The following is a 26,642-nucleotide window of genomic DNA, read 5'->3' as shown; positions in this document are numbered from 1 at the left end:
TTCTGAGATGATGAAAATCTTCCAGACCCCAGTCCTTCCTAATCTGAAAAGAAATGTCCCCACTGGACCCCATGCCATTAAGCAACATGAGTCTCCTCTTGTCTCTTCTCCACAAACATCAATTCAGATCCATTTCAACAGTAAGTAGGACTTTAAGGCTAGTTCCCTGACTCTGTATTATCAGGTCCCCACGAAAAGGACCCTTAAAATAGACAAGTGCTATCCTTAGTCCACTGACTTGAACTATGTCATATCAAGGGAGGATGAACAAAAGACACAGTTCTAAGAAGTATCCAGTTCAGAAAAATTCTCTACTTATGCAAAACTGATTGTTTTAAGAAAATGTCAACATGTTTAGTCTCTCCTCGGAGATAACTGGCAGTCAGTTTCCAGTGAAAATCCTCCATTTCTTCTAACGAAATAGATAAAAGGTCAACTGGGATGCTGTTGTAGACTGGGTTCCCCAGAAGAAGTCCTCGAGATGAAAAAGTGATTTTTTGTGTGTGTGGACTCACTCCTACAGAAGAACTTTGAAAACAGGAGGTGACATCACCAGGGTTAGGGGAGCTGAGATATTTCTATTTGCACACTGTCAGTCACTAGATAAAGGCTGCCCCTGAAGGTGCAGAGATTCCCAGGGAATTCCTGCCCCACCACGCAGGCAAAGCAGCAGCCTGAGACTCGGTAAGTAAAGTGGAATCTAAGAGCGTGTGTGAAGTTCACTGACAGCATTTACAAACAAACCGATTATATAATAAAGTCCTACGGAAGCCCTTTGGGGCAGAAAACACGAAACGCCATAGAAAGGACTATCTAAAGAAAATGATGGTATTAGTCTTCTCTGGCACAGCTCTGCTCCTTAATCAGAAAGATGAGAACCTGACCAAAAGGGCGCCGGGGTCAGGTGACCATTTGGTTTTTATTTCCAGGAATCTAAAAAGCAAAGTTCCAGCATTGGAGATAACTGGCACTTGAAGCTCTAGACCCATGCCTTCCTCTGCTCACTGTGCCCGTTAAACCAGACTCGGGAAGCTAAATGCAAAGCCGGAATCCTTGCACAGGAGACCAATATCCAAGAGAGGGCTTAGCATGGCAGTAAGACAATGCTGAACAAGGTAAGTCTTGGGAAATGCAAATCCATGCAAATCCTCCAGACAGAGAGGGTTATCTGCAGGACTGAGTGAAGGAGCCCAACCGGGTATGTGTATAAGACCATGCATAATTAGTTAATTTACCAGGACCACATTTTAATTTAATGGGAACGTTTGAACTTGGGACACCCACTTAAATGCAGGCAATTCAAACTCATGCCAATACACCAGGCAAATGCTTACGCTTCAGCATCACACCCTTTTTCTAAAAAAGGATTTTTTGATGTGGACCATTTTTAAAGTCTTTATTGAATTCGTTACAATATTGCTTGTTTTATGCTTTGATTTTTTGGCCATGAGGCATGTGGGATCTTAGCTTCCCGACCAGGGATCGAACCCACACCCCCTGCATTGGAAAGCGAGGTCTTAACCACTGGACCCCACCCTTTTTCTTTTAGTAGCTATGTCACAACAGTAAGTTTACACTTCAAAGTAACAGAAAAGATATTCTCTTCCCCAAACTGCTTCCATCTCAGAAGCTCCTTCCAGGCATATGACGGTAAGACCACCACGTGTGCACTCATGTGATCACAAACTGTTTATATTTATCAGTGTTTGGGTGCTCCTGAAGAATTTAAACGGATACAGCAGGGAGCCAGCAGCAAAGATGTTCTCAGAAAATAGCCCAACAAAGGAGAAAAACATGTAATGTTCTTCCCTGCTGTGGGCAGAGCCCAGAAATAGATGTTATATCAGGCACGGCCAGGACCTGGTTTTAGGGGGCGGAAATAGGTGTACAAGAATTCTTCTTTTTTTCTATTTATTTAGTTATTTAGTTTTGGCTGCATTGGGTCTTCGTTGCTCCACATGGGCTTTCTCTAGCGGCGAGCGGGGTCTACTCTTCATTGCAGTGCGTAGGCTTCTCATTGCGGTGGCTTCTCGTTGCGGAGCACAGGCTCCAGGCACGCGGGCTTCAGTAGTTGTGGCACAAGTGCTCAGTAGCTGTGGCTCGCGGGCTCTAGAGCTCAGGCTCAGTAGTTGTGGCACACGGGCTTAGTTGCTCCGCGGCATGTGGGATCTTGCCGGACCAGGGCTCGAACCCGTGTCCCCTGCATTGGCAGGTGGATTCTTAACCACTGCACCACCAGGGAAGCCCAAGAATTCTCTTTTAAAACATGATGCCACATCTTAAATTTATACCAAGTAATACTTTAAAGGAAATCAAAATAGTTTATCCTCCCAAAGATCTTTCAAAGGTGATGGCTAAGACAGAGATTTCAATGCAGTGGTTGATTTATAAATCCCTTCCTTCCTCCCTCCTTCCTCCTTCCCTCCCTCGCTCCTTTCCTTTTCTCATTCTAATAGCACTGCAATTATAGAATTCCTATAAGGTAGCTATGAAATCCAGAACCTCTGAAAATATTAAAAGGCAACAGTGACAACAATATGGAAAGTAGAAGAAGGTACACCTCGAACTTCAACTACGGGAGAGAAGTTGGAGTCGGGGCTACCTGGAGAGTTTGGCAAGAAGGGAAGACAGGCAAGACCCCCAGGGTGCTGGAAATCCTCCATTTCTTCATCTGAGTGGATGTTACACAGGGTTTTCATAAAACAAAATTCATTGAACAGTACAACTAAAATGTTTGCACTTTACTGTAGGTATTTCAAGCGTCAGTAGGGAGACAAATTTAAAAAGATAAATGTAGGGGGCTTCCCTGATGGTGCAGTGGTTAAGAATCCGTCTGCCAATGCAGGGGACACGGGTTTGAGCCCTGGTACAGGAAGACCCCGCACGCCGCGGAGCAACTGAGCCCATGCGCCACAACTACTGAGCCTGCGCTCTAGAGCCCACGAGCCACAACTACTGAGCCCGCATGCCACAACTACTGAAGCCCACGTGCCTAGAGCCCGCAACAAGAGAAGCCACCGCAATGAGAAGCCTGCACACCGCAACGAAGAGTAGCCCCCCACTCGCCGCAACTAGAGAAAGCCCGTGCACAGGAACGAAGCCCCAGCGCAGTCAAAAATTTTAAAATAAAACAAAATAAAATAAGATAAATGTAGAAATGCCTATGAGTGAGATAAGCTCATATTTAGCTCCTCCTAGCTGTGTCTGTGGGTGCTGGTATGTACTTTTGTGTATGGGAGCGTGTGTATATGTGTGGAATTGCACGTAGTATTCTGAACCACTTTTCCCCTTGATAATAAATGCGAATGTTTTGTCATGTCGTTTATATTCTTCTGCCTGCTGCCTTTTAAAGATAATCATAAAAAAATTTAAAAAAAATCATCATATCCCATCGTATGATTTTCAACCATTCCTTTACAGTAAGGCGTTTAGGCTATTTTCTAGTTTGGACCATTCAAATCACACTCTTAACAAACATCCCTGTCGCTTATTGTATATTCAGTATGTTGCTACTTTGTTGTACAGTTAAAATATGCTCTGGGTTTGTCATCTTAACTTGCCTCCCTTAATGAATCTTCTGATGCCCTAACAGACTGGGCTAATCATAAGATGAATGTTGGACGCAGCTATTTTATATTTGAATGTTGAAAAGAAAACCCCATTTTCATTTCGTTCTACAGTTCCTGAAGACCCATTTGGTGCCAAGCTCTTTAACGGGAGGAGGGAAAGGGGAGGGAAAAACTTCCAAAGTGACTAGGATGTGGCTCTTGCTGTAAATAAAACAGGGTTTCCCAGTCTCGGTCCCATTGCGTTGTGTGGATGGTGATTCTTTGGAGTCGGGGTGCTGTCCTATGCATTGTAGGACGTTTAGCAGCACCCCTGGCCTCCACCCAAAGGATACCAGAGCCTCCGAGTCACGACAGCCAAGAAAGTCCAGACACTGCCACCTGTCCCTTGGGGACCAGACTCACCTCCAATTGAGAACCACTGTCTTACATACATAATGTTTAATATAATGTAATAGGTGCTGTAAGGGAGATACTGCAAAACGTTTAGGAAAGTAGAGGACAATTCTTCTGGGGTTAGCAAGTGTGATGTTTGAGCTAGGTTATAAAACAGGATGCCCCCAGGTAGACCAGGAGGCAAGAACTAATCCAGTTAGAAGGAAAGTCACAGACACACGTGTCTCTGAAAGGGTGGGCACAGACCATTATGGAAAACGGAGCTTAATTGGTAAGGCTCTCCAGGGAGACTGAGGCTCATCGTGAAGGCCCTTGTATCTTTGATAGGAATACAAACGCTCTCCTTTAGAAAACGGGAAATACGGAAGGTTCTTAAACAAGAGAACCATCGTCAGAGGTCAGATGTGTGACTTAGAAAGTGCTTTCCACTGATTACGTAGAGATGTATTTGAAGTTAGGACTACAAGAAGGATAACGGAATTTGCAGGTCACTGTAAGATTCCAGAAAAGAAGCCAGTCTCATCTAACCAATATAAAGAGGTATTAATATGGAGACTCCAAAAGGGAAGTGATCCTTCCACTTTTACTGGATTGGGGGGACATTTCAGTGAAAGAGAACCTGTAAGTGGAAATCTTTATCATCTTCTTCCCTCCCACACTAATTTCCGCTATTTATATGTGCATCCTAGTTGTTAATTAGAAGATCTAAGGAAAAGATTTTGCAACCTGAGTTCTCTCCCTATAAAAACTTTGGTTTTACTGTGAATGCCTAAGAGAGAGGGGGAAAAGCAATGTGAGGGTTCATGCTCTTGGACAAAGTGGTTTAAAAACATATTGGATCTCATGTACCATCCCATGCAACCTAAAACACAGGAGATGCACTCTTCACTTACAATTTCTGCAATGTTTCACTGGCTTTAAAATGTCTGAAAGGTGGAAGCAAACTAAGTGTCCATCACCAGATGAATGGATAAAGAAGATGTGGTATTATCTACTGGAATATTACTCAGCCATAAAAAGGATGAAATCATGCCATTTGCAGCAACATGGATGGATCGATTATCATACTAAATGAAGTAAGTCAGACAGAGAAAGACAAATACCATATGATATCACTTATATGTGGAATCTAAAAACATGATACAGATGAACTTATTTACAAAACAGAAATAGACTCAAGGACATAGAAAACAAAATTATGGTTGCCAAAGGGGAAAGGGAGAGGGAGAGGTAAATTAGGAGGATGGGATTAACAAATACACACTACTATATATAAGATAGATAAACAGCAAGGACCTACTGTATAGCACAGGGAACTATACTCAATATTTCATAATAACTTATAGGGAAAATGTATGTATAACTGAATCATTGTGCTATACACCTGAAACTAACAGGATAGTGTAAGTCAACTATACTTTAATTTTCAACAAAACTCTGAAAGGTTTGATTCCTTTCTGTCTTCCATGAATCCAGTATACCAGAAGGATGTCAGTTTCTACCTCTGTGTTGGGTTGATAAAGTTTAACATCTTAGAAAACAATCTTACTGCAATCTCTCAGGGGGACTATTCCATCCTTCCTCCATTGGATCGGGCCAAAGTTGAAAAACATTGGTGAAAGGTACATGAAATTTGACACTAGATTCCAAAAAGCCAAGCAGATTGTCTGTTGCAAAGGTGTTAAGCAGGAAAATGAGGGAATACAGCATTGGAGCTTATGTCAATAGTAAGGAATCACATACTCCAGTTTCTTGCTTGCTGGTTCATTCCTGTTCTCATATTATTAACTAGCTTAAGCGCTCTTGAAACACCCCTACTACTAAACTGTCCATGCAGAATATGTAAAGATACTAGGCAAAAAAAAAAAAAAAAAAGTGTGACTCTCATGGACAGAATAAGAGCATATAAACAGACGCTCTATATACTCAGGTGTAAATTTCTAAGGTGCAAATCATTTCTGAACGTTAACGCTCCTCCATCCTTCCCTGTGCGGTCCAGGCCAAACGACTTCCTCTGCACTGGGACACCTGCTCAGGAAAAGAAGTCCCACTGAAAGACAAAGAGAGGATACCTGGGCTTGTAAAGAGCACACCTGGGCTTGTCCTGTGAGCAGAGGAGGGGGAAAAAAGTGCCGAAGCTCTGAGGAATTTACCAAATGGGAACATTGCTCCCAGAAGCCAATTTCATATCCTCATTAAGATAAAACAAAAACCGAAAATCTTTCCAAATTGAGAGAAGCCGTCAGTGCGGGGAAGCAGTACATAGCTGAATAGGCTTCAAATATACCTGAGACTGATGCAAACGTGACTTGTAAACCTCAGCACCTTGTCCCTCATTGGCCTTTTGGCTTACTCTTATTCCTCTAAAGGAAATAAGAATAGAGCTCCTAAGCCTTATTCCCTCATTTTCCTCCTTAACACCTTTGCAACAGACAATCCGCTTGGCTTTTGGGAATCTTACTTCCTCTGCATCTTAGGAAAACCAAATCCTGGCACTTGGTTGGTGCTTCCATAAAATGTCAACAAGTGGCATGTGGGCCCGGGAAAGACATATTGACTAAACTCTTACTGTGTGGGTCAGCGAGGCAAATACAGAAAGGAGGGGATAATAAAACATATAGACAATGTCAAAAATAAATGTTCCTTTAGATATGCAGATTTTGGAAAATATCTTCCTAGAAATCTGGACATTAATTTGTCAGTTTTTTTCTTAATTTTATTGAATTATAGTTGATTTACAATGTGTTAATTTCTGCTGTACAGCAAAGTGATTAAGTTTTATATATATATATGTATACATAATATATGTATATATATGTATACATAATATATGTATATATATAATGTATACATATATATGTATACATATATATATATTTTTTCACATTCTTGTCCATTATGGTTTATCACAGGATACTGAATACCGTTGCCTGTACTATACAGTAAAACCTTGTTTTTTATCCATTTTATATATAATAGTTCGCATCTGCTAATCCCAAACGCCCAGTCCGTCCCTCCCCTCACACCCCAATGTGCAATGTTTAAAAAGAAAACATGTCATACTCAACTGCTTCAGTAAACTGCTCCATTATGAATACATCTGGGGTAAAAAAAAAAAATGTGTCTTTGCTACACATACACACACGACACATAACTATCTTTAGACTGTGCATTCTGCCAGTAGATAATGGAAAGAATGATGCAGTGGGAAGTGTATTCACCTGTGCCACTTGCAAACTGTGAGGCTTTAAGCAACATGTTTGCCCCCTTTGGGATTTTCTTCCTCATCTGAAAATAAAAAGAGGTCCTGCACCAGAATATTTGAGAGTGGCAAATTCTTAAGCCTGCCTACAGTATTCAGACACGGGGTATAAGTGAGTGTTCTGAGGGCAAGAGTCAAGGCACCAGGAGGTGATGCAGCTTGTGTTGCATTGGGAATTTCACACCATCAGTGTCAAACCTGCAAGACATCTCCTATCAAGACATTTTTGATTCATATAATGGACTTTATATATGCCCAAATAGCAAGTTTAAGGTACATAAGAGGGAAGACTTGGGTATTCACTTCTCGATAAAGCATTCAACAGACCTTAGTTTTGCTATCATTGCTACTGTTCATGTCATGGTAGCTTTAGCTGTTCTAGAAAATTGGTTGCAGATAACACTATCTGTTGTACAGAATTTAAGCAGAGAAGGATCTATGGGGGCATACAGATAGCTCATAGTCTTTGGAAGGGATGCAAAAGTAGACCCAAAGATATATTTCCAAGAGAATCTCCTAGAACCACAGTGAAGAACTGGCTTGATAAAGGAGCAGCTATATGGTTCCATCAGTAAGCGACTGCCGAAAGCCATCCTCATGAACCATGCTGCCACTGTAGTCAGCAGAAAACCACGTTTGCACCTGAACCACAGGAGAGGCTAGACATGGGTTTTCCTTGTATTGGTTGCTTGTTATAAGCTGTGGTGCAAAGTCAGAATTTACGAGAGGATATATAAAATGAAGAGATGATGCTTCAAAGATTTTAAGACACATAGGTATTAATATTGCTAACAATTCATCACTCGTGGCCATTAATTTGAAGGTTGTAGACTGAAAGATGAACAATGGGTCTATTTTACCTTTGGGAACTTTCAAAGAGAAATGATTGGCATGGTCATGAACAATGATTCTTATTTACATGTTTCTTGGAAAAATTACATATCCCAGGGAAGTTTTTGGACTTGGCTTTTGGTATTTGCCCTTGAGAGAAAACCTCTAGATTGATAGCAAAAATCTTAATTGCTGCTCAGGCAATTAACCTATCCCCTGAAACTTAAAGGCCTTTCTAAGATGGAATTTAAGAATTTAAACTGTTTGCATTATGAGCATAAATAAACTTAATAGGGGTGACTAAAGCTCTCCTATTGCAAAGACAGACAAGAGATGAGAAGAAAAAGAAGGAGGAAGTGGAGGAAGGGGAAGAAGCGGTTTCTGTATTTAGGGAAAATATAGAGGTGACTGTTTAAAAGAAAACAGTTAATATTGATTTTTTATTTTAATTTTTGAATTTTACTTAATTTACTTTTTACACAGCAGGTTCTTAATAGTCATCCATTTTATACACATCAGTGTATCCATGTCAATCCCAATAGCCCAACTGATCACACCACCATCCCCACCCGCCGGCTGCTTTCCCCCTTTGGTGTCCATACGTTTGTTCTCTACATCTCTGTCTCAATTTCTGCCCTGCAAACCGGTCCACCTCTACCATTTTTCTAGGTTCCACATATATGCGTTAATATACGATATTTGTTTTTCTCTTTCTGACTTACTTCACTCTGTATGACAGTTTCTCGGTCCATCCGCGTCTCTAAAAATGACCCAATTTCGTTCCTTTTTATGGCTGAGTAATATTCCAGTGTATACAGGTACCACATCTTCTTTATCCATTCGTCTCTCGATGGGCATTTAGGTTGCTTCCACGACCTGGCTATTGTAAATAGTGCTGCAGTGAACATTGGGGTGCGTGTGTCTTTTTGAATTATGGTTTTCTCTGGGTATATGCCCAGTAGTGGGATCACTAGATCATATGGTAATACTATTTTTAATTTTTTAAGGAACCTCCATAATGTTCTCCATAGTGCCTGTATCAATTTACATTCCCACCAACAGTGCAAGAGGGTTCCCTTTTCTCCACACCCTCTCCAGCATTTGTTGTTTGTAGATTTTCTGATGATGCCCGTTCTAACTGGTGTGAGGTGATATCTCACTGTAGTTTTGATTTGCATTTCTCTAATGATAGTGATGTTGAGCAGCTTTTCATGTGCTTCTTGGCCATCTGTATGTCTTCTTTGGCGAGATGTCTATTTAGGTCTTCTGCCCATTTTTGGACGGGGTAGTTTGATTTTTAAATATTGAGCTGCATGAGCTGTTTATATATTTTGAAGATTAATCTTTTGTCCGTTGATTCGCTTGCAAATATTTTCTCCCATCCTGAGGGTTGTCTTTCCGTCTTGTTTATGGTTTCCTTTGCTGTAAAAGCTTTGAAGTTTCATTAGGTCCCATTTGTTTATTTTTGTTTTGTTTTCCATTACTCTAGGAGGTGGATCAAAAAAGATCTTGCTGTGATTTATGTCAAAGAGTGTTCTTCCTGTGTCTTCCTATATGAGTTTTACAGCATCCAGTCTTACATTTAGGTCTCTAATCCATTTTGACTTTACTTTTGTGTATGGTGTTAGGGAGTGTTCTAATTTCATTCTTTTACATGTAGCTGTCTAGTTTTCCCAGCACCACTTATTGAAGAGACTGTCTTTTCTCCATTGTATATCTTTGTCTCCTTTGTCATAGGTTAGTTGACCATAGGTGTGTGGGTTTATCTCTGGGCTTTCTATCCTGTTCCATGGATCTATGTTTCTGTTCTTGTGCCAGTACCATATTGTCTTGATTACTGTAGCTCTGTAGTATAGCCTCAAGTCAGGGAGTCTGATTCCTCCAGCTCCGTTTTTTTCCCTCAAGACTGCTTTGGCTATTCAGGGTCTTTTGTGTCTCCATACAAATTTTAAGATTTTTTTGTCTAGTTCCGTAAAAAATACCATTGGTAATTTGATAGGGATTGCATTGAATCTGTAGATTGCTTTTGGTAGTATAGTCATTTTCACAATATTGATTCTTCCCATCCAAAAACATGGTATATCTCTCCATCTGTTGGTTTCATCTTTAATTTCTTTCATCAGTGTCTTATAGTTTTCTGCATACAGGTCTTTTGTCTCCCTAGGTAGGTTTATTCCTAGGCTTTTTATTCTTTTTGTTGCAGTGGTAAATGGGAGTGTTTCCTTAATTTCTCTTTCAGATTTTTCATCATTAGGGTATAGGAATGCAAGAGATTTCTGCGCATTAATTTCATATCCTGCAACTTTACCAAATTCATTGATTACCTCTATTAGTTTTCTGGTGGCACCTTTAGGATTCTCTATGTATAGTATCATGTCATCTTCAAACAGTGACAGTTTTACTTCTTCTTCTCCAATTTGTATTCCTTTTATTTCTTTTTCTTCTCTGATTGCTGTGGCTAAAACTTCCAAAACTATATTGAATAATAGTGGTGAGAGTGGACATCCTTGTCTTGTTCCTGATCTTAGAAGAAATGCTTTCACTTTTTCACCACTGAGAACGATGTTTGCTGTGGGTTTGTCATATATGGCCTTTATTATGTTGAGGTAGGTTCCCTCTATGCCCACTTTCTGGAGAGTTTTTATCATAAATGGGTGTTGAATTTTTTCCAAAGCTTTTTCTGCATCTATTGAGATGATCATATGGTTTTTCTTCTTCAGTTTGTTAATATGCTGTATCACATTGATTGATTTCCATATATTGAAGAATCCTTGCATGCCTGGAATAAACCCCACTTGATCATGATGTATGATCCTTATAATGTGTTGTTGGATTCTGTTTGCTAGTATTTTGTTGAGGATTTTTGCATCTATATTCATCAGTGATATTGGTCTGTAATATTCTTTTTTTGTAGTATCTTTGTCTGGCTTTGGTATCAGGGTGATGGTGGCCTCATTGAATGAGTTTGGGAGTGTTCCTTCCTCTGCAATTTTTGGAAGAGTTTGAAAAGGATGGGTGTTAGCTCTTCTCTAAAGGTTGGATAGAATTAACCTGTGAAGCCATCTGGTCCTGGATATTTGTTTGTTGGAAGATTTTTGTGTGTGTGTGGTACGCAGGCCTCTCACTGCTGTGGCCCCTGCCGTTGCGGAGCACAGGCTCCAGACGCGCAGGCTCAGCAGCCATGGCTCACGGGCCCAGCCCCTCCATGGTATGTGGGACCTTCCCGGACCGGGGCACAAACCCGTGTCCCCTGCATTGGCAGGCGGACTCTCAACCACTTCACCACCAGGGAAGCCCTGTTGGAAGATTTTAAATCACAGTTTCAATTTCATTACTTGTGATTGGTCTGTTCATATATTCTATTTCTTCCTGGTTCAGTCTTGAAAGGTTATACCTTTCTGAGAATTTGTCCATTTCTTCTAGGTTGTCCATTTTATTGGCATAGAGTTGCTTGTAGTAGTCTCTTAGGATGCTTTGTATTTCTGCAGTGTCTTTTGTAACTTCTCCTTTTTCATTTCTACTTTTATTGATGAGTCCTATCCCTCTTTTTCTTGATGAGTCTGGCTAATGGTTTATCAATTTTATTTATCTTCTCAAAGAACCAGCTTTTAGTTTTATTGATCTTTGCTATTGTTTTCTTTGTTTCTATTTCATTTATTTCTGCTCTGATCTTTATCATTTCTTTCCTTCTGCTAACTTTGGGTGTTGTTTGTTCTCCTTTCTCTAGTTCCTTTAGGTGTAAGGTTAGATTGTTTATTTGAGATTTTTCTTGTTTCTTGAGGTAGGCTTGTATAGCTATAAACTTCCTTCTTAAAACTGCTTTTGCTGCATCCCATAGGTTTTGGATCGTAATGTTTTCATTGTAATTTGTCTCTAGGTATTTTTTGATATCCTCTTTGATTTCTTCAATGAACTCCTGGTTATTTAGTAACGTACTGTTTAGCCTCCATGTGTTTGTGTTTTTTACGTTTTTTTCCCTGTCATTTCTAATCTCATAGTGTTGTGGCAGAAAAGATGCTTGATATGATTTCAATTTTCTTAAATTTACTGAGGCTTGATTTGTAACCCAAGATGTGATCTATCCTGGAGAATGTTCCGTGCGCACTTGAGAAGAAAGTGTAATCTGATGTTTTTGGATGGAATGTCCTATAAATATCAGTTAAATCTATCTGGTCTATTGTGTTGTTTAAAGCTTCTGTTTCCTTATTTATTTTCATTTTGGATGACCTGTCCATTCATGTAAGTGAGGTGTTAAAGTCCTCCACTATTACTGTGTTACTGTCGATTTCCCCTTTTATGGCTGTTAGCATTTGCCTTATGTATTGAGGTGCTCCTATATAGGGTGCATAAATATTTACAATTGTTATATCTTCTTCCTGGATTGATCCCTTGATCATTATGTAGTGTCCTTCCTTGTCTCTTGTAACATTCTTTATCTTAAAGTCTATTTTATCTGATATGAGTATTGCTACTCCAGCTTTCTGTTGATTTCCATTTGCATGGAGTATCTTTTTCCATCCCCTCACCTTCAGCCTGTATGTGTTCCTAGGTCTGAAGTGGGTCTCTTGTAGACAGCATATAGATGGGTCTTGTTTTTGTATCCATTCAGCAAGCCTGTGTCTTTTGGTTGGAGAATTTAATCCATTCACTTTTGGGTAATTATAGACATGTATGTTCCTATGTCCATTTTCTGAATTGTTTTCAGTTTGTTTTTGTAGGTCCTTTTCTTCTCTTCTGTTTCCCACTTAGAGATGTTTGTTTATTATTTGTTGTAGAGCTGGTTTGGTGGTGCTGAATTCTCTTAGCTTTTGCTTGTCTATAAAGCTTTTGATTTCTCCATCGAATTTGAATGAGATCCTTGCCGGGTAGAGTAATCTTGGTTTCTGCCCCAGTTATTCTGCTATTGATTCCTTCTAGTGTAGTTTTCATTTCAGTTATTGTATTGTTCATCTCATCTCTGAAGAAAGAATCAGATTAATCAATTGGCTTCTCTGGCTGAAGGAGACTGAGGCCATTCCTGTTTTCACTGGTCTGTTCACAGGGCCACGGATTAGCTCACAGCCGCAGAGCAGGCAAGCAGCCGTAGAACATGACCATCTGCTTGCATCTAATTCACACAATTTCCTTCTGTGACAAATTTCTCCCACATTCAGCAAATGACTCATTTCAGTTTTATGATTTTTTTAGAAAGGTTGAACTCTTAAAAAAGTCAGCAGACACAGTCACAATACAAGATTACATACTATTTTTTTTTTTCAAATGGCTGTGCCAGATTTCTCGTCAGGGAACCAAATTACACATATCTTTAATAAGCACACAGTTAGTAAGAGCATCACGCCGTACTGTGTGTTATGAACCACAAATCACTAGTGCATTTACATTTTAAATAAAATCAACAGTCATGCCAATGCTAGGTGCCTTTGATCTTGTGCAGGTATGTTTTCCTTTCCTGGCTGGAATTGAAGATTGTAGGGAAAAAAACCAGATTCAGGTGGGCATGAGCAAACCACTTTTGAAAATAATACAACATTTTGTGTGTGCGTGGCGTTTGGAGGGCCAGGGGGACTGTGCAGAATTTATCAGGGAACCTTCTGTTTTCTTTTCTGAAGATGTCATTCATAGCTCTACTAAAAGAATTACTCCACACAATATACAACACCCTGGGGATTCCATGTACAAGTAATTAATTTCTTTCCTGTATTAGGAGACCATTTGCAAGCTGTCTGGAAGCCAAGTGTCTGTCCTTTGAAATCATTTTTTAAAGAGTGGCTTATAGGCTATTCCTGTTGACTTACTTCAGTCTCAAGAAGGGGTTTTGTCATTTTCATTCTTTCTGCACCTTTATATCAGTAGGTGGCTTGTGTTTATCTACTGGTGTGTTTCTTTTCAGACGTCAGTGGTCATGCTTTATCAACGTGGTTTCTTAAGAGAATGCCTTGGTCTTGGATGAAAATTGCCATTAGTAGATGGAAACGCCCAAGGTAAGCCAGGGTCTTTGTAGACACTCTGCCTAACCTTTGGGGTAAATGTTGCAATTGCAGGTGGTGGAAGAAGAGAAGGGAAGGGCAAGGGTAAATGAGGTAGCATTTATAGATGCCCCCTATAAGCCAGATGCTGTGCTAGGCGTTTGGAATACCACTAGATAGAGTTCCTGCATTGAGAAGCAGGGTCAGTTCTTCTCTTGAATCCAGTATCTTCAGTGGATCCACTCTGCTGTAAAACAGAGATCCAAGGTATCTCTTTGTCTCAGTATTTAAGAAGTTGGTGAAAACTATCTTAAGGTCAGATCACTCAAAAATAGTATCTACAGGGACTTCCCTGGTGGTCCATCGGTTAAGACTCTGTGCTCCCAATGCAGGGGGCCCGGGTCCAATCCTTCAACAGGGAACTAGAGCCCACATGCTGCAACTAAAGATCCTGTATGTGGCAACGAAGATCCCATGCTGTAACTAAGACCCGGCCCAGCCAAATAAATAAATGTTAAAAAAAAATGAGTATCTCCAATCAATTTGAGGTTGTAACTTTGGGTAACCATATGAATGCTTTTTTAAAAGGCATCATATTGGAAGACTATGTTCATATGATAAGATAATTATTGCTATTCATGCCATGCCTATAGTTGCATAGAAGTCAATGATAATTTCTAACATTTAGGGCATATTTATGATGCGCTAGGTTCTTTACATTGGTCAGTTATCTCATCCTGAGAATAATTCTCTAGTGTAGGTATTATTATTCTCACCAGTTTACAGATGACAAAACTGAACTGACAAAGATGTGAAATAAATCACTCAGCTTGTGAGTGACAGAACAGGGCCTGACACAGGCCTGTGTGTCTACATTCACTCCTTCTGTAAATTATTAAATCAGAACATGCACAGCAGTTTATGGTTCTGCTACTTAGGCACTGGCCTGCTGTGTTAGGTCCTGGAGTTAACCAGGTATTCGGCCACAAACGAGTGACAATAATGAAAATTTAACACGTCAACCTACGCACTCCACATCATTTATGTCTGTCCATATATTGTCAGCCAACAGAGTGCAATAAAAAATAAAATACAGACAATATTTCAGAAAACCTTTAAGTCCTTAAACAAGCAAAAACCCAGAACCCCACACTAAAAATACAGGGCACACCCCATAAAATACTTGTGAAAAGAATCAAATTCCGCTTGCAGATCGGGGTCCTGATTTCTATCAGCCCCCCATCCACTCACCTTGCAACGTCCAAGGAAATGTCTCTCAGAGGTGGAATGTAATGATTTCCCTAATTAACGTAATTCTTGAAAAAAAAATTTTAAAGTTTATGCTTTCAGACAGCTGGTCTTTGTGTGTAAATGTGCAGATTTCAGAGTTCTGAAAACGTGCATGAAAGTACTGGTTTTATTTATGCTCATCAGTCTGAAGTTGCCGGCACCATACAACTCAGCCCGTAATTGTCTGAATACGTGCACGAAAGTACTGGTTTTATTTACGCTCATCAGTCTGTAATTGCCGGCACCATACAACTCAGCCCGTAACTGTTGCTCCTGTTTATTAGGCATGAGTATGCGTTCTGGCTCCAGAGAGTTACAGCAGCTGGTGGGCACTGCCTGCGCTTCATATTTCTTTCTGTATCTCTCCAGTACTGAGCGAGTTGGAGGTACTCTGTTATCGTGGGTAGGGGAGCACTTGGGCTAGTTTGGAGGCACAGAAAGGACCAGTTATCTTCAAAAAGGGGCATAAGAACAGTACAAGCAATCTGAATAGTGGTCCAGAAAGAGCCTCTTAAGAGCCGCAGTTCAATGCACAACCATGTCCATGGTTGCCCTTGCTTTTTGGTGGTTCAATCCCAACCAAAATCAAGTTTCCCTGACCAGAAAAGACCTCACTGAGTGCATTAAAGAATTCCGGCTGGCATCCCAGAGGAGCTGAGTTCACAGCCATGGTCTACACCTCCTTGCTTTATGGACCAAGTTCTCTGTTCTTTGACCCCTCTCCCCAAATCCACCCCTGTCTTGCCCACAATTAAAAACACTGATATAGTTGTGTCCCTCTCCCATTGAAGAGCTTTTAGTAACTTCTCATTTCCTCTAGGATAAAGATAGGAATCTGTAACACTTCTGTCCCCATCCCCCCCTCAGGTGCTGCCCCAGGGTCTTTGCACATGAAGCTCCCTCTGCCTGGAAGGACTGTCCAGCCATCCTCTCCCAAATAGACTAAAAGGTTCCAGAGGGAAGGAAGCACTCTGTTCTTTTCTCACCTTTGTAATCTTGGCCATGGTACATGCACATACGTGTACACAGGTGCGTGCAAACGTGTACCTGCTCAAGCACGCACACACGTACTGTTGGCGACTCAGAGTATATACACTTTTCCTATTATGTTTATCACCAAGAACAGTGTCTGGCACATAGTGTTTGATATACATATGCGGAACGAATAAAGAGTAGCTGCGACTAATACAATTATTTTTATTATCAGAGTAAATGCTTGGAAGATTGTTATTGGATGAGTTTGATCGGGGGTCCTCTAAGACCCCGAATGGCCTCTCTCATCTGTCATTCCACAGTCAAGTAGGCCCTGTTATCTTTTGCCCCCTTTGGTCCTACTAATCGTAAGACATCTTGCAAGGGCAAACTGAATATTTCAGAACTGCAATTCCAAATCTTCTAGTAGACATGTAAGCAACGTGAAAGATTTCCTTGCCAAAATGCGTCACCCGGGTGTGGCAGCAATCATGCTTATCACCCTGTGTGTCACATGCAGTACAGAAGTAGCATCCAACAGGGACAAAAAGAGGGGATGCCACCACCCCCTGAACAAGGGCCGGGAAGAGGGTGAGGACAGTGAGGCACACCCATGCCTTGGGCATAACATTTAAGGAGCACATAAAACACAGTCATTGACATAAATATTTTAATTCAATATTTTTTAAAAATAAGAATTAACGCAAAACATCCATCCTGAATAGAATAATGAAACCTGAAATAAAGACAATATCAGTATTACTGATTTTCCTCTTGACTTAAGCTCCATGGCTAGGCACTGCACGTGACCCAACCTGTTATTTAGAGTTTTGATGTTTGATTCTTTATGGATGTTTTACATGAATTTTCATTTTTAAAATGCATTAAATATTTGTCTCGATTAGTAAGTTAAATTTTGCATGAGAGGGGCGGAATCAAGACGGTGGTGTGGGAAGACGCAGAGTTACCCTCTCCCCACAACTGGCAGCCGCTGGTGGGGGACTCTGACCCCCAAGGAGACGGGAGGAACCCTAAAGTGAACCGGTAGGACGTAGGGGGACTGAGAGGGGAGGAGAAGTGGAGGCCATACAGGATCGGCACCCCCGAGGCTAGGGAGATCAGGAAAGGCAGGTGGGAGGGACTCTCCAGGAAGAGCAGGAGAGGAGTGGAGGGTGATCCGCTGGCCCACTCGGACCGGGGAGGCTGCTGAGCTCCCAAGCCGCTTCTCCCCATCCAAGGCCCCATCCAGGCCGCCTGGTTCCTGGGGGCATAGGAGGGAGTCTGGGGAGATCAGGAGAGGCAGGCGGGAAGGGCCCTCCAGAAGGAGCAGGAGAGGAGCAGAGGGCATTTGCCTCAACCACTCGGGCACTGGGAGCCGGCTGAGCTCCCAGGCCAGTCCCCTGTCCTCCCAGGACCCCCTCTCCCCACTGTTGCATTGGTCCTGGGGGCATAGGAGGGAGGCCGGGGAGATCAATACAAATTGGAAAAGAAGAAGTAAAACTGTCACTATTTGCCGATGACATGATACTATACATAGAAAACCCTAAAGATGCCACCAGAAAACTACTAAAGCTAATCAATGAATTTGGTAAGGTTGCAGGATACAAAATTAATGCACAGAAATCTCTGGCATTCCTACACACCAACAGTGAAAAATCAGAAAGAGAAATTAAGGAAACACTCCCATTTACCACTGCAACAAAAAGAATAAAATACCTAGGAGTAACCTGCCTAAGGAGGTGAAAGACTTGTACTCAGAAAACTATAACACACTGATAAAAGAAATCAAAGATGACATAAATAGATGAAGAAATATACCATGTCCTTGGACTGGAAGAATCCATATTGTGAAAATGACTGTACTACCCAAAACAATCTACAGATTCAGTGCAATCCCTATCAAACTACCAATGGCATTCTTCACAGAATTAGAACAAAATATCTTACAATTTGTATGGAAACACAAAAGACCCCGAATAGCCAAAGCAATCTTGAGAAAGAAAAACGGAGGCGGAGGAATCAGACTCCCTGACTTCAGACTATACTACAAAGTTACAGTCATCAAAACAGTATGGTACTGGCACAAAAACAGACACATAGATCAACAGAACAGGATAGAGAGCCCAGAGATAAACCCACACACGTATGGTCACCTTATCTTTGATAAAGGAGGCAAGGACATACAACGGAGAAAAGACAGCCTCTTCAATAAGTGGTGCTGGGAAAACTAGACAGCTACATGTAAAAGAATGAAATTAGAACACTCCCTAACACCATACACAAAAATAAACTCCAAATGGATTAAAGACCTAAATGTAAGGCCAGACACTACAAAACTCTTAGAGGAAAACACAGGCAGAACACTCTAGGACATAAATCACAGAAAGATCTTTTTTGACCGACGTCCTAGAGTAATGGAAATAAAAACAAAAATAAACAAATGGGACTTAAGTAAACGTAAAACCTTTTGCACAGCAAAGGAAACCATAAACAAGATGAAAAGACAACCCTCAGAATGGGAAAAAAGTATTTGCAAATGAAGCGACAGACAAAGGATTAATCTCCAAAATGTACAAGCAGCTCATGCAACTCAATATCAAAAAAACAACAATGCAACCCAAAAATGGGCAGAAGACCTAAACAGATATTTCACCAAAGAAGACATACAGATGGCCAAGAGACACATGAAAAGCTACTCAACATCACTGATTTTAGAGAAATGCAAATCAAAACTACAATGAGGTATCACCTCATGCCAGTCAGAAAGGCCATTATCAAAAAAGCCAAGAAACAATAAATGTTGCAGGGGGTGTGGAGAAAAGGGAACCGTCCTGCACTGTTGGTGGGAATGTAAATTGATACAGTCACTATGGAGAACAGTATGGAGGTTCCTTAAAAAACTAAAAATAGAATTACCATACCACCCAGCAATCCCACTACTGGGCATATACCCTGAGAAAACCATAATTCAAAAGGAGACATGCACCCCAATGTTCACTTCACTATTTACAATAGCCGGGGCATGGAAGCAACCTAAGTGTCCATCAACAGATGAATGGATGAAGAAGATGTGTCACATACATACAACGGAATATTACTCAGCCATAAAAAGAAACAAAATTGAGTTATTTGTAGTGAGGTGGATGGACCTAGAGTCTGTCATACAGAGGGAAGTAAGTCAGAAAGAGAAAAACAAAAACCATTTGCTAACACATATATATGGAATCTAAAAAAAACAAAAACAAAGGTTCTGATGAACCTAGGGGCAGGACAGGAATAAAGACGCAGGCGTAGAGAATGGACTTGAGGACACGGGGAGGGGGAAGGGTAAGCTGGGACGAAGTGAGAGAGTAGCATGGACATAGATACACTACCAAATGTAAAACCGATAGCTAGTGGGAAGCAGCTGCATAGCACAGGGAGATCAGCTCAGTGCTTTGCAATGAGCTAAAGGGATGGGATAGGGAGGGTGGGAGGGAGACGCAAGAGGGAGGGGATATGGGGACATGTGTATGCATGTGGCTGATTCGCTTTGTTGTGCAACAAAACTAACACGGTACTGTGAAGCAATTATACTCCAATAAAGACCTATTAAAAAATTTTTTTTGCATGAGACACAAATGCTCTGTAAATAAGCACTTACATCCTTTACTTCACCCTAACCCAGCCCTGTTCCCAACCCACCCAATAAATAGCCGGTCACAAGCTCTAGCAATCCCTCCAACATTTTCCAGCACATTTAGAAAGAAATTCAACACGCCAAGAAAATACTCTTCTTTTGTTTTTAAAGAAAATACTGTAAACATGAAACATATATCACAGTGTATGTCAATGATGTATTTTTCCCCCAAAGAATTTTGGAGTTTAAATCAAAATTAACTAAATTAAAATCTGTGCAAGAGGGAGGGGATATGTGGATATATGTATACATATAGCTGATTAACTTTGTTATACAGCAGAACCTAACACACCATTGTAAAGCAATCATACTCCATAAAGATGTTAAAAAAAAAGGTTATAATCCTACCAAAAAATAAGTCTGAATAAGTATTTTTACAAGGATCCGCTTTGAATAACCAATTACAGTAGAACTCAGAAAAGCAGGCTTTATGCCCGAGGTGTGCTGAGGAAGTGGTTTAGACACCCAGATGCGAGAAATTCTCAACCGAGAATTTCTCACGTGAAGAAGCAGAATTCTGTCTTCTGGTTACCTATTTCAATGCTTGATAATCTTCAAATTTAGGGCAATCAAAGTTTACCAGGAATCTCAGGTTGCACCGGTTTTTGTTAACATTGAAAGTGTTGAGATTTTGCAAACTGTCTAACCTAAAGCTGACCAAGACGAACACTGCTGAACAGCTTCTAATGTGCCCTTGATTTCGTGTTTTCTTTGCTTCCATATACGTATAGATGGATCTCTCCTGCTGTCACTAAAAACCAGCTCCTCTTATTAACATGATCATGCCTACAGCTCTATTAACTCCTTCTCTAAATCTTACAGTGTTTATCCTCTTTAGGGCATAATTACTGTTTCATATGGGTGTGCTCTGATGCTCCAGTTTTCAAGCACTTTGTGAATTACAAGGATTAAGTGCTTATACAGTCAAGTTGTCCCTGTTTTAAAATAAAGTGTTTGGGCTTCTCTGGTGGCGCAGTGGTTGAGAGTCCGCCTGCCGATGCAGGGGACGCGGGTTCGTGCCCCGGTCCAGGAAGATCCCACATGCTGCGGAACGGCTGGGCCCGTGAGCCATGGCCGCTGAGCCTGCGCGTCCGGAGCCTGTGCTCTGCAACGGGAGAGGCCGCAACAGTAAGAGACCCGCGCACCACAAAAAAATTTAAAAAATAAAATTAAGTGTTTTAAGTGTTTACTGTAATATTAGTATATGATCTTTAAATGTTGCTGTGTATTTTTAAATTGAGAAACCAGAATGCAGAATTAAAAACCATGAATTACAATATTTCTGTTCTCTCTCAGCCTGGTTAACGCACAAATCATTCTCTTAGGAATTGAACTGGATTTTTAAAATCCACTCTGTGTGAGAATTTCACAGATTTTTAACAGAAGGTAAAAGTGAATTTTTTTTCTTCTTGGTAGTTGAAAGGAATATAAAACAACAGATTGACTTTCTGGCCATGATTCTCAGGATGAGAAAAAACAGAGTCACATATTGTAGATAAGAAGGAAAAAAAAAAAAAAAGCCAAATCTCATGAGTCATCTGTAATATTCAAATGCTAAAGTATCGCTTCATCTCTGGAAAACATATAGTAAGCGAACGTTGTGCATTTGATGTTCATTCACCTCTTTTCCTCTCCTAGCGCAGTAAACCCTTTATGTGGAATATCCCATAACTGGTATGTGTTTTAATAAGGGATCTCCCCATGTTTTATTTGGTTAACTAGGACGAATATTCTGAGCTGACTCGGAAGAGCAGCTCCAGGCTAGAGTTTCCGTCTGGGCCGTAGAGTCCTGTTTGGATGCGCCCTACACTTCCTTGCAATGACAGATATTCTGTGCATATGTAGAAATACACATTCATGCTTGCATTGTTCATAGCACCAGAGAAGTTATCTGATGTGCTTCTCAGTGGGCGTTGGTCGGTCAGGCTTTCTCCTTGCTAAGCCTCTGTTCTGCTTTATTCTAGTGTATAACTCTCTGCCCTGTGGTCAGCTCTTTGCGCACTAGGACCTACCCTGCATGCATTTATTTACACATCTCTGGATCCATGACAAACCACACTGCAAATAATGACCATGAGAAGGTTTAGGTGCTTACATAGCCAACTTCTCCCGGCTTTAACAGAAGTGTTTACTGTAATCTTAGCATATGGTCTTTAAACGTTGCTATGTATTTTTAAATTGAGAAACACAGAATGCTAAGTTAAAAACCTTTTTAATGGTTTTGCGCCCATTTGAAAGTTTCTCTGGGCCAGGAGTATGGTGGTTGGCGATAATCAATCTTGTTCAACCCCGTCCCGTGACTTCTGACATTACTACACATCACCACTTCTTATTCACGTGGTCATGCCTACAGTTCATATTAACTCCTTCTCTAAATCTTACAATGTTTACAGTCTTTAGGGCTTAACACACATGCCACGCGAGGGTAACTGCTAACAGCCCACAGCACGGGGCAGGTTTATCAGCAGAACACACTGCATGGGGGTACTCCAGGCTACAGCTTCCCCAGTGATGACATTAGCTAAACATATATACCTTTACAAGGACTCACTGAGTCTCGTGGGTCACTGAGAATGGCCCCTTGGTATCTGGGTGTCCTCAGCTATTTCCAAGCTAATGCTGTCCCTCCCAGCAAGTGCCCTACTGCCTGGACTGAGCTTCTAGGGACGTATAGTCTCGGGTGGGAAATAAGGACAATTTGGGAGAAAAACAGAAGCTTCCTACCTTTTCTGTTTTCCAATCTGTTTTGGACTCAGCCAGGGAGGGATCAGTGCACAGATGAAAGACACACACTTTGTCCTTAGGGCCTAGGGCCCCTGTCTTCTGTCCCCATAAGTTCCTACAAGGACAAACAATAGAAAACACATTCCCATAGAGAACACAGTAAAGATTCCAATCCCATTGTCCTTGTTTCTTTTTGTATTTCCTTATTTTTTCCCAATATCTCCTTGTGGTTTTTATTTTCTTGTTTTGAGCAATATTGTTAGTTGCATACAAGTTCAGAATCTTTCATCTTTTCCTGGTGGATAAACTGTCTTTTGTGTGTGTGTGTGTTATGCATTATTCTTCTTTGTCTCTATTAATATTTGCCCTAGTGCTCGCTTCGGCAGCACATATACTAAAATTGGAACGACACAGAGAAGATTAGCATGGCCCCTCTGCGAGGATGACACGCAAATTCGTGAAGCGTTCCATATTTTTGGCACATGTATACAATGGAATATTACTCAGCCATAAAAAGAAACGAGATTGAGCTATTTGTAATGAGGTGGATAGACCTAGAGTCTGTCATACAGAGTGAAGTAAGTCAGAAAGAAAAAGACAAATACCGTATGCTAACACATATATATGGAATTTAAGAAAAAAAAATGTCATGAAGAACCTAGGGGTAAAGCAGGAATAAAGACGCAGACCTCCTAGAGAACGGACTTGAGGTTATGGGGAGGGGGAAGGGTGAGCTGTGACAGGGCGAGAGAGAGTCATGGGCATATACACACTAACAAACGTAGTAAGGTAGATAGCTAGTGGGAAGCAGCCGCATGGCACAGGGATATTGGCTCGGTGCTTTGTGACAGCCTGGAGGGGTGGGATAGGGAGGGTGGGAGGGAGGGAGACGCAACAGGGAAGACATATGGGAACATATGTTTATGTATGACTGATTCACTTTGTTATAAAGCAGAAACTAACACACCATTGTAAATCAATTATACCCCAATAAAGATGTTAAAAAAAAAATATTTGCCCTAAAATCTCTTTCAATTTTTTTTAACTGAAGTATAGTTGATTTACAATGTTGTGCTAACTTCTGCTGTATGGCAAACTGATTCAGTTATACATACATCTACATTCTTTTTTATAGTCTTTTACATTATGGTTTATCCCAAGAGACTAGATATAGCACCCTGTGCTCTACAGTAGGACCTTACTGTTTATCCATTCCATATCTAATAGTTTGCATCTGCTAATCCCTAACTCCCAATCCATCCCTCTCCCTCCCCACAAAATCTCTTTTCTGAGAGTGACAATGATCATCTAAAATATCATTTTCCATCATTTCAGCTTTATAGTCTAATCTTTCAGATATATATCTCGTGCACACACACACAAAGCATGTATGTACATTTTAGATTCCATTAGAATCATCTATACTTTTGTATTAGATAGGGCGGCTTATTTATTAATATAGTCACAATAGTCAATAAAACTCCACTTTCATAGAGTTACTTTTTTTTTTTTTAATTAAATGAACTGGGTGTGGGATGAGCATGTTACTCAGGGCTTAAATATGTTTCAGGCAAGTGTGAGTAGCCTGTAATCCAGGCTTCAGAAAAGGGTCAATAACTATCTCACTGCTGACTGTGGTTTTCCCTCACCGGGTAGTGGTAATCACTCCAGATTAAATAACAGTGGTGGAAGTTCTGGGTCTAGTGATTGGCTGGGTCAGTAATTGATTCCAGGAATGACGGAATTGATTGGTGCTTATGTGATAAGTTCAGTTTGGTATGATTCGGGCCAGGAGAATATTAGAACCTATGCATAATTTCCTGTTATCTTACCATCCCCAAATATTCTCCATAAAGACTTATGTCCTAAAAATGTTATGTATTTATGTTTTGATAAATTATCATTAATAAAAATGCCATGAAAGCTCAATCAGAAGTGTTAACATGTGAGTCACTATCGTTTTAGGAATTAGGAAAAGGTGATTTTCAGTTTAGATACATATGTGAAAATAGAAGAGGATTGATATAAGTAATACATTTTCAAAAATGTCTATCGCGTTGAGGTTAAAATTCTTTGGCAAGGATGAAATATAAATAATAATTTAAGCAGGAAAGAATAATAATGTAGAACACCCTACTGTTATAGGAGAGTTTTTTCATATACTTTTAAGTGGAAAATACAGTTGATTCTTCAACAAGATGAGGGTTAGGGGGGCCCACCCCCAAACGGTTGAAAATCTGTATAAAAATCCATATGTATATATATCTTATATATAACAGTCCATATCTGTGGGTTCACATCCATGGATTCAACCTACAATGGATTCTGTAAAACTGTAGCATGTATTTATTGAAAGTAATCCATGTATAAGTGAACGCTGCCAGTTCAAATCCATGTTGTTCAAGGGTCAACTGTAGTTGTCAAATCACCATGGTACAAGGATAAAATTGGATACATTTATAAGAGCAATGTAAGAGTTTTAATGTGTCAGATGTATACACAACTGAAAACTATATTATTTTCAAATATTTAAATTCATAATGAAGGACTTTAAATTCTAATTAAAAAGTATCATGCTGGGGCTTCCCTGGTGGCGCAGTGGTTGAGAGTCCGCCTGCCGACGCAGGGGACACGGGTTCGTGCCCCGGTCCGGGAAGATCCCACATGCCGCTGAGCGGCTGGGCCCGTGAGCCATGGCCGCTGGGCCTGCGCGTCCGGAGCCTGTGCTCCGCAACGGGAGAGGCCACAACAGTGAGAGGCCCGCGTACCACACACACACAAAAAAAGTATCATGCTGAAGAATGAAATAATATTTCAGACTAATGTCAGCTGTCAATATTGATGCTTAAATACTAAACAAAATATTATGAAAAAGAGTCTAACACAACATTGAAAAGATGCCACGACATGGCATCTTTTCTTTGAATGAATGCCACGACATGGCATTCATTCTTTGAATGAATGGCATTGAAAAGATGCCATTCATTCAAAGAATGCAAGCAAGGACCCAAAATATTTCCACGGCTATTCAAAATTATGCTGGAGATGTTTGCTAATGCAAAGAAACAAAATAAAAAAACTAGAGGCATAAGGATTAGAAAAACAAATAAATCCCAATTGTTTTGCAGATGATACCTGGAAATTTTAGAAAATCAATGATATAACTAATCCAAACAATAAAATAATTGAATAAATTAGCTATAAAAATTAACATAAAAAGTCATTCTTACATGCCCAAAGTAGTTAATATTACAGAAAACTCTATGTACAAAAACACCTAAGAAGTTAATATGTCTAGGAATCAACTTAAAAAGAAATGTACCAAAAGAAATCTATAATAGAAAATTGCAAAAACCTCCTGAAAGAAAAAAAAAAGTGGTTTGAACACATGGGAAAAATCCTTGAATAGGACGACAGATGTCAATTCTAGTTAATTTATAAAATTAATGTTATCACGGTAAAAAAAAAACTCCTAAACTGTCTTAGGGAGTTAGATTAGCTGACAAGGAAATTTATGTGGAATAACCAGCATGTGAGGACATCCAGAAAAACCCTTGATGAGGTGTAAAAAATGTGATAAAGGATCTATAGTGAAATGTGTCATAGGCACATGAACAGACAACAGGACGAGAGCAACAGAACTAAACATCTGGAACTAGACACACAAACGTAAGGAAGTTCAGTGCCTGATAAAAGGGGCATCACAAACCACTGGGCAAAGGTGAACTATTTTTAATAAAAGGTGATGGGACAACTGGGTAACCATTTGGAAAACGGAACATTTGGATCCATCTCCTTCCTACACATGGCTAAACTTCAAATGAATCAGGTATCTAAGCATACGTGCATCTCTACACGTGCCTAAGTGCATTCACACCTACATCCATGCAAACACACAAGTTCTGGAGGAAAAGTGAACTAATTCTCCCATAAACTTGGTGTGGGGTAACGTTTTC

At 40.4% G+C, this 26,642-nt stretch overlaps 1 protein-coding gene across 8 annotated transcripts in view; it reads right to left on the bottom strand.

The window, feature by feature from the left end:
- Positions 1-26,642, bottom strand: part of STS (steroid sulfatase) — a 552,741-nt gene that overhangs the window by 279,081 nt on the left and 247,018 nt on the right. For all 8 annotated transcript variants that reach the window (XR_013825700.1, XR_013825701.1, XR_013825702.1 and 5 more), the window contains exon 9: positions 22,687-22,801. The gene's annotated coding sequence lies outside the window, so the exon portion shown is untranslated. The remainder of the gene's footprint in view (positions 1-22,686; positions 22,802-26,642) is intronic.

Source organism: Stenella coeruleoalba, assembly GCF_951394435.1.
Source record: "Stenella coeruleoalba genome assembly, chromosome: X".
NCBI classification, from domain to species: Eukaryota; Metazoa; Chordata; class Mammalia; order Artiodactyla; family Delphinidae; genus Stenella; species Stenella coeruleoalba.
The sequence above is the reverse complement of the archived record's forward strand: the minus strand, read 5'-3'. Positions and strand labels throughout refer to the sequence as shown.